The sequence below is a fragment of the Molothrus ater genome, chromosome 3, assembly GCF_012460135.2.
Source record: "Molothrus ater isolate BHLD 08-10-18 breed brown headed cowbird chromosome 3, BPBGC_Mater_1.1, whole genome shotgun sequence".
NCBI lineage: Eukaryota > Metazoa > Chordata > Aves > Passeriformes > Icteridae > Molothrus > Molothrus ater.
In genome coordinates, this window is record NC_050480.2 from 909,958 (window position 1) to 925,649 (window position 15,692).

Genomic DNA, 15,692 nt, shown 5'->3' on the forward strand with positions numbered 1-15,692 from the left:
CTGCCACCTAACAAGAGGACCTAAACCAGCTTCCTCAATTATTGCTGTTTTCTGTTACAGGGCAAATTAAGGGTTCTCTTAAACAAAAGCAGACTATAAATATTTCTTCTCTTTCAAGCCAAATGGAGAAGAGAACAGCAAGACTATTGCAACCACGCTAATTCAAGGTAAGCTCCTGAGACACATTTCTTTAGATCTTTCGAGAAATGGAATTGTAATTTGGCATGTTAGAGTCACACAAACCCCTGACCCATTACCACAGTCCTGTGCTCCACCACAGTTTTTCTTTTTATGCTTGTTTGCTGATTGACAAACAAAACCTTGCCACTTTTTGAAATTGCTGAGTACAGCTGGAGTGGGAATGGCAACACTTGCCTGGTTAAAGAATGAACTGCTTGTTGAGAAGAAAATCACTGCTGTGATTGACCAGCGTCACTTTTCTGATGCTCTGCCTTCCTACATCAGTGCAAGATATGAACATGAGACACTCAAGCACCCAAATAAAGCGTTTCAACCACAGCCTGCCACAGGAGCTGCAAGACTTTGTGAAAAGACCTGATCCTATCAACAGTTGCCAACTAAGTTAATAAACTGAAGTCACCAATGGGAAAGAAAGGTCAAAAGAAAAACAAGTAAAAAAACTCCACAAAAGCACCACAGTACAAATTTATACAGCTTCTTTCTTAGAGCCTGGTCATGCAGCTAGAAAAACTGGTCCCACTGATGTTAGCAAGCTATACAGCAAACTGATGATCTTTATATTTTACATCAGGGGAAACTCAACTGATATAAAACGTTATTAGTGCCTGTGAAGTGTCCTGGCTGAAAAGCTGTCCAGGGATTAGAATAATTAAAAACTATTCAGGCTCTGCCCCTTAAATCTGATTCTACTCCAATAAAACCAATTCATTTTTTTTCTTTCAACTGTGAGAAGGATTTGGCCTTAAATTACAATACTCTGATAGCTAAATTTACAGAATTAGCAATACCCTGAAAATGTAAAACCGCAGAGAGAAAAGAGAGCTCATAAAAAATAAACCTTATGGGATTGTCAATTAAGATATTTTAGCTTCCCAACTTAAAATAAATGGAAAATATGCCATATGAACCTCTGTAGATATTCAATCATTTTATTTTTATTATATTGAGACCCATAATTGTACCTGGAAGGAAGGAAAAACTGGATCACTTTGTCCCCATTGGTCTAAAAGCACAAGTACCATCAGGAGACATACCTGACTCTCTGGCAGAGTGATGAGACCTCCATTAGCAAAGCTTCAGATGGAAGAAAAAAAATTAGGACAGTCAGAAAAATTTCAGAGGATTTAATTGTTCACACAGCTATGGAATAAAATCCACACCATTTTGAACATTTAATGAAACCATAGTCGAGCAAGGAGTGCAGTGCACACCTAATCCAATATAAATACTGCCATGTACTTCACCACATATGCTGAATAAAATTACTTTTGGACCCTAATTTCACCTTCTTTTGTGTGCCCCATGCTCAAAAATTAGGATTTGCTCTGGAAAACGTGTTGTGGACTGTGCCATGCAGTCTGTAGTAGGCTATGAAAAACAGAATCCTTCATGGAATCACGTGCATGAGCTTCACCAGGTAGCTTTGACAAATTTGCCTTTATCCCTTCCTCACAGCCTTTGCATAGAAATAATCTCCTAGGTAAAACCAGCTTGACTGGAGTTAATAATGTCCCTTTACTGAACTGAGGTGTTTAAGCTGAAGAAGAGTAATTTGTCTGTGGAGAGAACTTGAGTATAAAAAACCAGCCAAGACCAAGAGTCTCTGCACTTAGCATCAGGCATTTATCACAACTGACAATGGAAAAATAAAGAAATGCCAAAACAGAAAAAAACTATTCCCAGGAGGACAAAACCAAGTTTAAAGGCTACCAGCAGCCTGCTCCCATCCTTCTCTTTATTTACACATGTGGCCAACTGCACCAGAACACGCTCAAAACAGAAATGTTTGTGCAAGAAAGGCCTTGCTGGCAATGCTGCCTGAAGAATTGTCCTAAAGGAACATTTCTGTGAGAGACATTTTATGAAGGCAGTCTTGCTACAGCCCTGATCTCTGCAAGCAGCAAAACAACACCTCCAGTGAAGCAGAAGCAGCAGCTCTCCCAGTGCAGCCCATCAAATCAGGGTAAGCAAATTTCTAACAGCCTCCTGTTTCAGTGCCAGACTTGTCAATATTCCCCATTTACAGCTCCTCTAAAAGGAGCAATAAACCATCTGCATCTCTGGTTAAGTAAAGCTTACAGAAACACAGGAAAAGGGACAAGAGTTTCAAGGAAAGAATGCAAGGAAAAATGTTTCTACACTTAAAAACCCCGTGAGATGAATGAATCTGAGCTATTTATTTTTATATCTGAGCTTTTATATTTTCCCCAAGTATCTTACAAAGCCCACGTACCTGGCACAGCCAGACCTCAGAGTGGAGCTGACACAGTGTAGCAAACATTTTGTTTACCAGAGACATTTATAACTCAATTTGCAGACATTGCAAATGTTAGCTCTCAGACTGCTCTCCTGATGGGTTCTTTAACAACTCAGGAGATGCCCAGGAACCGTGGCAGTATTAGGATAATCACTCTCAGGAGTAAATCTTCCCATCTAGCCTTTTAGTAATGTTTCAGCCACAAAATGACAAACAGAAGAAGCCATTTCAAGCAACACGGACTCTGGCTCTAAGGAAATCTCTCTGGTGGATATGCTACACAAGAAAACCCAGTATCCAATAACTTCTAATTCTATCCTGAAGACTTGTTGTGACACTTGGAAAACCTCTGGATGGCTTAGTTACTCCAATCTTTGGTGTTGAGTACAGATGTGCAATACCCCTCAAAGGAAGCTACTGATTTTCTTTTTCTTTTTGGGAGGTGAAAAGCAAAATTAAAATTTAGTTTGCAGTAAAATTTTCATTTTGAAGAAGTCTTTAAATAACTTTGAATATTTGATACCAAGTTATTAATTTAAATTACTTCAGCAATCTAGCAAAAGAATCAGTCAATTGGACTTTATTGTCAAATTCCAAATAAAACTTAGAGACAACTCCAAATGTCAGAACATGCTACATACCATGCAACCATGGGATCATTAAAAAAAAAAAGTAATGACTTTTAAAAAGTGTGAAGAGGAACAAAATGCTTTTAAAAAGAATTCTTAATAAAAACACCTAGAAATCCTAACTGAAACCCACCCAACATTTCAAGATCTTCAAGCAACTAAGAGAGTTCAGGTACAAACTTCCAAAGCTAGAGAGAAGGAAGATTACTTTTTTCACCTTTCTGTAAAGTGTCAAAATGTAATATTAATTCTTCCTGTTCTCAGAAAATCTAAGGAGGACTACCAAGCTATTAAACCTTCTAGTGGATCATTTGTGGTATGAGTTATTAGCATAATTGGGGGCACACTTTATTCTGACCTTTGCAAAACTTTCATTTCCCAAATGTGATAGATACAAAGTACTTTTATAATACCAATAATGATTATTTCCTATGGGAAACTGCCAATTATAAGTTGGTGAAAAATGCTATATCAGATGTACATTGAGAAAATGAACACACCTACCAACAGTCAGACTAATTAAAGCCATTCTTCAAATATTAATAAAGCTTTCCCCTTCCATGAAATACAACCTGTACATTTTAGTCCAGCTCCATCCTTGTCAGATCATTCTTTCAACAATAACAAATGTTTGATTAGTGGTTAAATACAGCATTTCTGCTGTATTTCTTTCCCTGGCAGTAAACCAACACATGTGGGAAGCTGTTTTAACATTTAACCACTTGACTCGAATTCACACTGTTTACATCAAGTCACATCAAGTGCTAACAAAAATACTCAAGATAAGGAAACAAACCTCATGTTCTGGACACAGTTCTTAAAGAAAAAAAAAGGCAGAGGAAAGATAAGCAGTGAACTGTCAGAGGGTTTGGGTTTATGATATTGACTCCAGCACCTTCTGCTGCAGTACAACAGGCAGTGCCTTCAATGGCACCATCTCCTGCTCTCCTGGGTCACCTCTGCCAGCTCCTGGGAACTGCCAGGAACAGAAGGGACAGGGAAAGCACGGCCAAGCCAAAACTGCTGAACACACTCACTGGGCAGAGGACAGGACACCTGCCCTCCCACCAATATTCCATCACTTTCACAGCACATTCAGGGCAAACTAACACAGAGGAGTATTAATAATGAAAAAACTGACTGCACATTATATGTGACAATAGAAGAGCCTCCATGCTGATACGTCAGTGATGAGCAAAGCCTCTGATTTCCTTCAAAATGTGCACCTGGAAACAGCCTCAAGCTGCTTTATATTTTAAAAGAATAAGCTTCCCAGTTCACCAACTGTGTTTAAACACAACTTAACAAGAAAAAAAGATTCTGTAGAATCCAGGCAACAAATTGTTCAATTAAGACATGGGCCAAAAGAAAAATAATTTTAAACCGCAGAAGTTTATTTTTGATTTTTCAGAATATCTAGCTAGCTGCTCACTACATCTGTAACACAAAAGCAGACCATAAAGGCCTGCAGAGAAAAAAGGAATCCTGCTGGTTTTCAGACAGACAGACCCAAAAGACTTGTAGACAGACTTGTGTGGCCAAATGTTCACGACCAGGAGCTGGATACACACGTGGGACCATCTGATATAAAGAGGTGAGTGAGGTCATTCACAAACACACCCGCTGCAAACCAAGCACAAACGGTCAAAGTCTCCCAAGAGTACAAAAATGTACAAATGCCTAAGAAGGGGGTGCTGCAGATCTTGAAAAAGCAGTGCATACCTCAGCACAAGAAATACCTGCAGTATCTACAGCTGCCCCAGAGATGTCCTCCCATTTGCTAACTGCAAATGATCATGTTTCTGATCTGAGTTCTCAGCCTGGTACCGGTCACAGAGCAAAAAGTGCAGCTATGAAATTGAAGTAGATTTGCTTGCTACTTTTCATTCCTATGTTTACCAAGTCTCATTAGTTTTGAGGGGAAGAAACAACAGCTAAAATATAAATAACTGAAAAGTGGCACGTGTGTCGTGAAGCAATAAACGGCATTCCCTGTTTGTCTGTCTCTACCCTTTGGGTACAGAAAATAACGAGACAGCAGTCTCATCACTCCACATACTGTACCTTTCAAAACTTGGCACAGCACCTCTCACACACTGTGTTTCAGCTCAAACAGCTCAATACGTGCCTCAGAGATCCGGCAGCAGTTCTTTTGGGAGTTATTTCCTACTTTTCTGGCTTAAGCAACCTGTCGAGCGTGGAAAATTTACACTTAGCAGATCCCAAATATGTACACAGAGAAAGAGGAAATCATAATAACCACGATTATAAATGAAGTTTTGAATGTCAATTCAATTTGCCACAGGTATTTCCATTGCCTCCAAGAAATGATTCTGATGTGGAACAGCACGTGCCACCTTCTCAGCCCACAGTTTCCACAGGTACTGTGATCAAATGGGATTAGTTTGGGTAAGCAGCTGCAGTGGGCAGACTCCGTAACACACACACACTCCCTGTTCTCCACTGCAACACTCCTTTTAAGAGCAAAATTACAACAGATTAGATATGAACAGTAGAACAAAAGCAAGCTCTGGGAAAGCCAGACAATACTGAGAAGTTCTTCCTTTGATTAGCATCTGTTTACAGATTTTTTTTTTTTACATTCAACCAAATACTGCTCCTCCATATTATTACCATCTCATTGCAGGGGTTCCATGCTGCTGTCTCCTTATCACAAGAGTTCCAGACCTTCCTGGTGTTTCTCATGGGCAGCTCCTCAGAGCACTGACTCTTTCTTCTTCACAAAGCACCCAACTGACTCCAGTTCCCTCCTCACCCACCCACCCCACTGGTTTATAGCACTCTTCTGCTCACTGGTTACACCTGTGGCCTGTTAAAGTCAGGCCTGTTCCTAATCTTTGATAATTGGCCCAGCTGCAACTCCTTAGGGGTGAGATTATTTTACATTCTATCCCCCTACAGAGATCACAAAAGCAGTCAGAGAATTTTCCATAATTTTACAGTTTAAAGTAGTTTAAAGTACTGGAAGAAAAGAAAAGAATAATCCTTTAAAAACACAATGTGTTTTTTGGCAATAATTTAGTAATTTTCCTTTTTGGCTTTGCCAGAAAACAGTAAGGGTTAAAGATGAATGTGCTATTCATGCGACAGAAGGAGACACATCAGTTTAAAAGAGAGTATCCAACAGGCCAGTAATCTTGCTGTATCAATAGTAGGTCTGGGCAGATAGTTTCAACAGGAGAAGAGAGTCAGAAATGAATAAAACATTTTGTCCAAACTCAGCTGTGCACGACCTCTCTCTTTCTTTCCCACCACGTAGGTATTTCCTGTATCTGACAGTTTTATGATGACATTTCCCACTTTTGCTACTTTGCTGCCTTTATCTCACAGCTCTCCCCGTACTTTCCAGATCATCCTGCTAATTCTTTCACTCTCCATTTCTCACATAATTGGCATCAGGTGAAGTCAATGGCAAAAATCCCACGAATGTGTCTGCAGTGGTTTCCCTTGGGAACACGGGAATGTCACTCAGGTCTCTGCCCTCCAGCTCTGGCACCGAGTCATGCCAGCTTTGGGCAGGCTGAGAAACACAAAAGGGAAGAGTTTCCTTCCTCCACTCCCTCCTACTGCACTCTCTCCATTGCACACTCTCCTCGGGATAACTACAGCAGACTCTTGTGCTCTGGTTTGCCCCTGGATCCAATACCATGCACTAAGGAAACACCCAGAAAACAGAAAAGAAGGGGGAGAGGAGAAGCCATAAAGAGCCCAATATGTGTTAGAGAGCTGAACCTGCACAGAACAAAATGGTTTGCAAGAACCTCACTTCCTTCAGGTTTTATTGAGGCCAAACAGTACATGGTGCCACTCTGTGCCTCTTGTTTTCTGACCTGCTCTTCCCATACTCTGCACTTCTGGTTTCAAAATCAGGTCTTCACACATTTTAAAAGAAGAAGGTTTAACTTCAGGCATTGATGAAATAGAAATTTTGAATAAAACAATGCTATGACTTAGTTCTTTATATAATCTTTTCAAAAAACAGCAAATAGTCTTTCCTTCCTGGGGAATGGCAGATAAATCTTCAGGGACAGTTTTACAAGGCGGTCACTTAAAGAAATACACGGACAAAGAAAACAACCTTTCTCAGCCTAAGACAACTCTTATCATAAACAACTAAAATTTACAGGAACCAAGATTTGTTTTCTCCTTTTTTCTGCATTAGAATGTCTGATGATTCAGGTTTCAGACAGACCTACCACAGACCAGTTTGAGGCAGCAGTCTGGTAAACTTTGGAATCCTCTCCAGAAGTCCACCAGTCACTCATTCTTTCACCATTAACTTTTGTTCTGGCAGAAAAAATGAAAACTGACTCAGATTTAAAAAAAAAAATCCCAGAATTATGGAATACTTTTGGCTGGAAAGAGCCTTTCAATGCCATCTAGTACTGCAATGAACAGAGACATCTTCAACTAAACCAGGTTGCTCAGAGACCAACCCAGCTAAACCTTGAATGTTTCCAGGGATGGGGCACCCACAACCTAACTGGGAAACCTGTTCTGGCTTTTTCACCATCCTCATTGTAAAAAATTTTTCCCTTATGTCTCCCTTAAATAAATCCAGTTTCAATTTAAAGCCATTTGTCCTGTCACAAGACCCTACTAAAAAGTTTGCCTTCATCTTCAAGACCCTCCTAAATATTGAAAGGTGGCAGTAAGATCCCCTGGAGCCTTCTCTCCTCCAGCTCAGAAATGACCTTTTAGAATGTTATGTATCAGGTCTGCTTTTGGGCCAGCCCAGCCCCTGATTCACTCCTCACACGGTTTTTGGTGTGAACGAGCATCCGGGAACAAGAAATTAGTCTCCTTTCTCACTCCCAGCCTGTTTTCTTTATCACAAGTGTCAGTTTAAATGTACAGGAAACTTCAGAGACAGTCACACTGCCATAAATTATCAGTATGCTTTTGTTATCACTTGCTTTGAGCTCCCAGAGCTCTGCCTCCTCTCCAAACCAACAATCTTGCTCAGGCTGAGACCTTTGCCACTACATACGTTTTCTGCTCACCTCTCTCACATAAATGTCTGCACAATGCTGGATTTTGCTGTAATTAAACAGAACAGTCTCCCAAAGGAAAGCACAAAGACAACAACATGATCACAAGCAGCAGGGAATATTTGGAAAACAATACTTCATCTGGATGCAGTAAGCTTCATTTATTTTTCTTTTGCCTCTCTATTTTTGTTTTATACTGTTGACTCCAAGTTTTAATGCCCAAAGATATTTTAAGCATTCCTGACCTAGAAATGTGCTAAGAATAAGAGAACTTTATTATAAAGAAAACATTGGCCATCTGAGGGGAAACTCAGAGTATACCCCACCTTAGTGAGCTATACATGTTGCTTATGAACAGCAAATAAGTTTTTAGGCCCATAAGGACTTAATTTCCAGAAAACAGAGATAACATGGGAAAAGAATCAGATAGGCTGTAGGATTCAATGGACCTGATTAAGAGAACAGTTGGGGGATTCATGGCTAAAATAGATGCAAAATCCAACTCAAGTAGAAATAGCCCCACAAAATGTTAATTGCTGTGTTTTCAGGAACTATAAGAAGATATCCAGTGGAGACACAGCCTAAAGCCAGGAGTGAAAACCTCTTTATTTTGATAACAGCAATCTGAGCAAATGGCTTTGGTCTCTAACAAGAAGGGCAGCTTTCCTTTATTCTCTCCACTATAAAGTGTCACTTCCATTTGGGACCAGTTGCCATGCCCCTTACACTGAGCAGGCAGCAAATAGTTTGGGACTAAAACTCATCCTAAATTATGCTCAGCAGGTGTGAGAGTCCCACCCTGGCACAAGAAAAACAAGTGCAAAATGTTTCTGTGATTGCAGCAGGCAGATTACACAGAGGGAACTCCATCAAGGTTTGGCCAAGGAATGCTGCTCTCAGCTCCCCAGCTCAGAGATTGAGTACAGTGACACACAAGTACCCACAGGAGCACAGGTAATTTAATCAAAAGTGCACATGCCAAATATTCAGACACTCTGTCCTTCACATGAAAGGTCTGCAATTCTGTAAATATACCACAGGGATCTTATTTCACCTCCATAAAAATCAACTGTGAAGTGTTGATGAATAAAATCAATGAGCTAACTGCAAGGAACAGTACATTGTTTTAATTATTATTCCAATCAGGAATGCCTAGTGAACATCATGCCCAGTTTCACACTACAAACTTGATCAGGGATCCAGTCCTCTCTCCTTTCCACAGTTCTGGAAAGCACCTTTAAATAAAAGGATTTTCTTTGGCTAGTTTTCTCTTCAGCTCAATCTCTTTCAGACTAGGAGAGGGGTCAAAGTTCCTGCAGCTCCTGATTATTCAATAACATGACTAATGCTCTCCTAAGGGGAACATGATTACAGGTAAATGATGTGTTATGATAAAGACACCATCTCCCATTTGCACAGGCCTGTCCTCCCACCCACCACTATGTAAACACAATAAACCTTTAAGGATGCACTGCCTGACCTCATCTCCTGAAGAAATACTGCCTGGAATCACACTGTAATGAAACACAGGATAGCACAGAATGGCCCTATTTAATCTTTAACAATATGATATTTTAACAGGCTTCTACCCAGAAAACCTCTCCCAGGCATCCTCAATGCAACCAATATTAACTGCAGCATGCTGTTCACAGACCCTAAAACTGGCTGTACAAATTGTGACTGCCTGGGGCTACTTTTGTTTTGTTATGGAGCCAAGTTCTCCTCATACTTATTTGATGCAAAAAGTCAGGAGTTCTGAAATCTGCTGTTCCTTTTTTCACAAAGTTTTTGAGGTCTTGGACTTCCAGGATGGTGTGTAAAGTCTATGGCATATCCTTCTTCATGCTGTGTTGAAATGGTTAAAAAGAGGATCCAGTGGAAAATGAAAAGCAACATCCCTAATTTCCTTCACTAACCCCAAAGAGGCTTTTCCCTCTAATATTTACTCTATTTTGAAAGCATCAAATGTAACAGACACTCTAGGTAAACTCATTAATCTCCTATTTCTTTATCACTTTTGACAAACGAACCAACAGTTCTGCCATTAAGGGGAATTCATTCTAAGTCTCTTACTAGCAAGGTTTCTACTGCTGCACCTGGATAAGAAGTCAGCCCTATCTGTATTTTCAGACCATTGCTCTACAAAGATATTTACAAAAGTTTCTACTTTCCAAGAAAGCTATTTCTGGCCAATGCAGGCTTATTTTTTTCTTTTTCAATTATTTTAAACCGTACTTGTGCCCAGAGAAGAATTATTTTTATCAGTTACAAATAAACAAACCAACTGTGACAGAACACCAGGTCACAGTGCAGCAGATTCCCAACTGCTTGTGGCACAGACTACATGGATAAACCAACAATCCAAGAGTGGAAAACAAGGAAACAAGTCTGTTTTAACCACTAATGCCAAGGTAGGATAGGTAGAGCACTGCCTACAACCTTTGCACCATTACTTCTAATTCTACAATTCTAGATTAACACCACAACCACATCCTTTGGTGTCAATGACTTGTTCTGCAATGAAATTTTCCTGTTGCCATCTCATTGCAGGGGTTCCATGCTGCTGTCTCCTTGTCACAAGAGTTCCACACCTTCCTGGTGATTCTCATGGGCAGCCCCTCAGAGCACTGACCCTTTCCTCTTCACAAAGCAGCCAACTGACTCCAGTTCCCTCCTCACCCACCCACCCCGCTGGTTTATAGCACTCTTCTGCTCACTGGTTACACCTGTGGCCTGTTAAGGGCAGGCCTGCTCCTAATCTTTGATAATTGGCCCAGCTGCAACTCCTTAGGGGTGAGATTACTTTCTGCACTATCTTTATTTTATATTCTATCCCCCTACATTTTCCTACTAAAGATCTCTTTAGAGCAGATCCATCAGCAACTGGAATCCTCATCGAGATTTCTCACATGATTTCATTTCAGACAACATGGGAGAACTCTCATATGAATTTAGGTGTGGTTTTAGAAGAACAATTAAAAGCAAATGCACCATCTAATCATCATCACTTCAAAAACTTCATGCATGAAATCTGTGCCTTGCTCTGCACCTGTGCAGTACAACAGGCATCAAAGAACTCATCTAAGCTAAGCTTGAGGTCTCAGTCAGTATTAGCCAGAAACTAACACTTGTCACAACTTTTTGAGCCTGCTCAAGGCCTGGATTGCTAAAGCAATTGGAATTTTGTGCTGCCTTGGTGCTTCTGGAGGAAAAGTGGTTTTCAGGCAGGAGAAGCCAATAGGGTAGGAATCCTCTATGCCAGTGGGATGGGTAAAACTTTACTCAGACTAGGAAGAGAACATAAATTGGTATGCAAGTGACCCATCCCTGAGTACTAAAAGAAAGAAAATAAACCTTGTTCTCCACGGACACAAGGTGAGAAGAAGCTGCTGGAACACAGAGACTCCAGAACTTAAACTGACTTTGCAGCCGTTTAGGAACGGTTATCACTGGAGTTTATTGGGCCTGAGGGGGAACACACCAAAGAACAATTTCTACTCATCCAAACTTTCCAGAACGTTAGACTCCAAAGAGATAAGGCCTCAGAGAAATATGAATACCCTCATCTGCCTGTGTCTGATCAACCTCACACATACACACTTCCTTAATGTCAGGATATCTGGTTTCAGGAGAGCACAGCATCCTCTGAATTTGCAGTTATGATCTAAATTTCTAATAACTTCTCTCCTCTCATGAACCCCAACCGCTGCTTTTTCAGAACACATTTTTCATTCTAATGACATGGACAGTGCACCATTGCAATGGTAAATTGTATTTTAAACAGGAAGTAGATAATCTAGTACAAAACAGAATTAAAACACTAAAAGAACAGAAAATGCATACCTTCTGAAAATCAGAAATTGTTCCGTAGAAATTCACATTGTAGAAAATGTCTTCCTTTCCCTAAAAAGAAAAAAAGAAAAAGAAAAGCCTTAATTGTGCATATTCATATTTAATTACCTAATAAAATCCCAGTAAACTACTTCAAGACCTTCTTTTTCCTCCAGAAATAATTTCTCCTTATGGATCAGAATATTTACACTGTAGCAAACAAATACTGAGTGCTCAGTGAGTTTTCATTTGAAGTTCATTTTATTTTGAAATTCCTGTTATTTAAGCAGAAGCATCATAGCTGCAGGTGACAGGAACACATGGCACCCATTCTTCCAAACATTTAAAACTAGAAAGCAGCACAATGGAGACTAAGGATGGAGCAGTGTGTCAGGAGCAGGGAAAACAAAGTATTTTATTTTGAGACATATAATCAGGCCTCTTTATCATCCCAGCTTTGGGTAAAAAGTAAATTATGCCATTGTTATTAGTGCTAGAATGTATTTCCTGCATTGCTTTTGCCAACACTCTGGAAGGATGGAAGCATCCACTTCTCCTGTTTTCCCCATCTTTGGAGGGGAAGGGGCACAAACCCAATTATTTCCATCTGTAAGACCTATGTGTGAGACCTTAAATTGGACATGAGCACAACAGCCCTCCAGCAAGCAAAGCAGCAGGTCTACACAAACAGGAATGAAAATGAGTGCTCAAAAATGAAATCAAATCCAAATTCACATTAGAAATCCATGTTTTATAGGAGACAGTATTTTATTAAAAGAAAACAAGTCTTCAGCATTATTGAAAATAACATGAAATTGACTGCTGCTTTTTCAAATGAATTTCTATCAAGAGCTCCTACACATTAGATCAGAAGCTGTATTTTCCTCTCTTCTATCAAGCTAAATCTTTCTTCCTTTAAAGAAAAAATAAATTGAAGCCTAAAGTTGAGAACATCTCAATATCCACTAGGTGCATACACAGAATTAAATTTGACCTGATACTCTTCAGTTTTATGAGGTTTAAGTTTTATGAGAAGGAGAAATAAAACCTCAATATTAGAAACAGATTGCAGAAAACAAGGGTCTCAGCCAAGGGAAGCCAGAGCATGTTGTGGCTCTAGCACTTGCTTTGAAAACTCATGGCACATAAAACACCCTGAGTATGAGACCAGAGGGACTGAGAACCACAGCAATCACAATTACAGCAATGAGGGCAGTTAAAGAAAATAGTTTCCTCCTCTGTTGAATCCTCCCAAAGTTGCCAAAAATGTCCATTAAAACAGAAGATGTTTCAAATCATAAATAGCAATGCTGAGAGGATGATGGCTATGTACTTTGTTCTCATTAAATATTGACAGCATTCTCTTCTAGTAAGAGACTAGACAGTGATTTCAATTCTTTTTTTAATTATTTTTTCAAAGCCTCCAACTCTTTCATTTTGCTGGTGCACTTTCAGACTGCCCTCAGCAGCTCCTAATTACATGACAAGATATCTCTGGGTCTCCAGGACTTCGCAGCTTCACACAAAACCATCCTTACACTTACTTCTGGGTCAGCTAGAGCCAGCTTCATGCTAAAATAAACTCCCTGTCCAAAACAGGCCTGTGCTGGGAAAACAAAGACATGACAAGATTATTTTCAAGCATACAAACTGCTCTGTTAGTGTGCAGTAAGAGATACACCCCAGCCCTTTTTGTTCCCCTGCAGACTGCAGGCAGATTTCAGCAGGGTTACATCAGTGTGGGATCCAGCCAGCTCCACTGGAACCAGGAGCATCCCAGCAGCCCTAATGCACATTCCAGAAACACAACCTGCTTCCCACTGGTTCTAATCAGCCACAGCCTTCTGGGCAGAACTGCCACTGGGCCCTGAAATTTCTCATGTTCCATGTAAACACACGAGTACAATCTCATAAATTTAATGAACAAAATCAGTTTCTTTTTAGCTATGCAAATACCAAAAATCTCTCTCTGTGTCTTTCCACCGGTTAAGTATTTCTTCAGAAGCTTGTTTGTGTCCAAAATCTCCAGTGGCCCTTTCAGCGAGCCTGTAAATTCTTTGAGGGGAGCACTCAGAGCCAGAGTGCAGTCTCACTCCCAGAACCACTGAGCAGCTTGTAATTCACAGCACCAGGACAACTGATGGAGGAATGGACAGTGGCTGCAGCCCAGGTCTGCCCTCCCTTACAGAGCTGGGTTAAAGGCTAAAATACAAAACCCCCACCATTTTCATTTTTCTCGTGTTCTAAAGAAAAAGAAAAAAAATTTAAATGAATCAGCTTCAAGTACCTTGATGCCTGCCTCTTTAATTTGATGCTCCTCACTTCCTGAACACCTAACTAGATATCACAGGATTTCAGCTGCACCTGAACACCAGGGCAGGTGTAGAGGAATCAAATTCTGATGTGGCCAGTGTTCATCCTGGCCACAACACACATTTCTTCACCAGTGTTCAGTAAGGCACAAGGTGTTTCTTCACTCGTCACCTGGCCTTTCCTGTCACCTTAAATACACCCCATGGGTTTCCTCTCTCTTCACCACCTAGCCCCCTTATAGGCTCCAAGGAAAAGACTTACTTTTGCAAAAGACACAGCTGAATCATGACGACCCTTAGAAGGATGGGGAACCTTCGTCAAGACTCTGGGCTTGTCAGCAGCATTTTTTTCTTTTTAGTTTCAAGCAGAAAACAAGTTTTCATGCAGAGGGATCCATCATTCAAGGTTCTTTTTCACCTGTCACTCTGAAATGCTCAGAGAAAATGACCTGACAAATACACACTTCTGCAAGACTTTCCCATTGATGGACACTTAGTTACAGATAATCACCTCCTTGAGTTACCCAGAGTATAACTTTAGAATTCCAATAAGGACCTTTTGCCTCATTCTAATTAAAAGCAAAGTACAAGTACCCAATTTAGAAAAGACCATTAGAGACTTAATTTAAACATGACAATTTTAGTCTGTCAATATACTGAAATGATCATTATCTACCAAACCTTCTCTCATTTTGTGCCGGAAAGGAGCTTCGACCATAGCTCATTAGTTAATTTTAGACACACAACTGTTACCATTTTTCAGACATGAAATGCCTGTATATCCCTTAATCTGGATGTGTAGCTTCTAAAAAGGTCCTTTCTTTCTTTGTATTTTTTTTTTCAGGATCTAGGAGTAAGGGGGAAAAAAACCAAACCAAAGCAGAAGAAGAGGCAAACACACAAGGCAGGAGGAAAATGTGAAGAATTTCCTGTCATTCTGGCACCTGGGGGCAGGAGAGGCCAGTGAGGGATGTGATGCCAGCAGCCTGCCTCCCAGCAGGGCAGGTGTCAGCTCCTGCCTGCCTGGGCCAGGCTGCTCATCGGGACCTCGCTGCACATCGCTCACTCTCCTGGGAGGCTGCTGAGAAAGCCCAGCTCCTTCCTGGCGTGGAGCCTTGCCAGGGACATCAGGCTGTTGCTGCTGACATGCTCCACACACAATTCGGTGGCTTCCTGCTCGAGGCATTACATAATGTGAGCCTCTGGCATATCTTTCTGGAACATTTCGTGTGCTCGCCCACAGGATCAGCAGCATCTTCAGCTACCACAGCTCTGCACCTTCCTGCACTCATTCTGACCTGGATGGCACTGACTACAGGCACAGATGGCTGTCCATCCCCAGGAAATACAAACTTGACAGTTTGACTCCAAAAAGGACAAAAGAAGCAGGTAACCACGCAGTTAAACACAGTTAATGGTCACAGGAATACCACGGTGGAAATCACTTTCA

General features: G+C 40.7%; 1 protein-coding gene across 8 annotated transcripts in view; it reads right to left on the minus strand.

Moving 5' to 3' along the window:
- Positions 1–15,692, minus strand: part of PLCB4 (phospholipase C beta 4) — a 177,219-nt gene that overhangs the window by 145,822 nt on the left and 15,705 nt on the right. For all 8 annotated transcript variants that reach the window (XM_036380089.2, XM_036380084.2, XM_036380092.2 and 5 more), the window contains exon 2: positions 11,943–12,002. The gene's annotated coding sequence lies outside the window, so the exon portion shown is untranslated. The remainder of the gene's footprint in view (positions 1–11,942; positions 12,003–15,692) is intronic.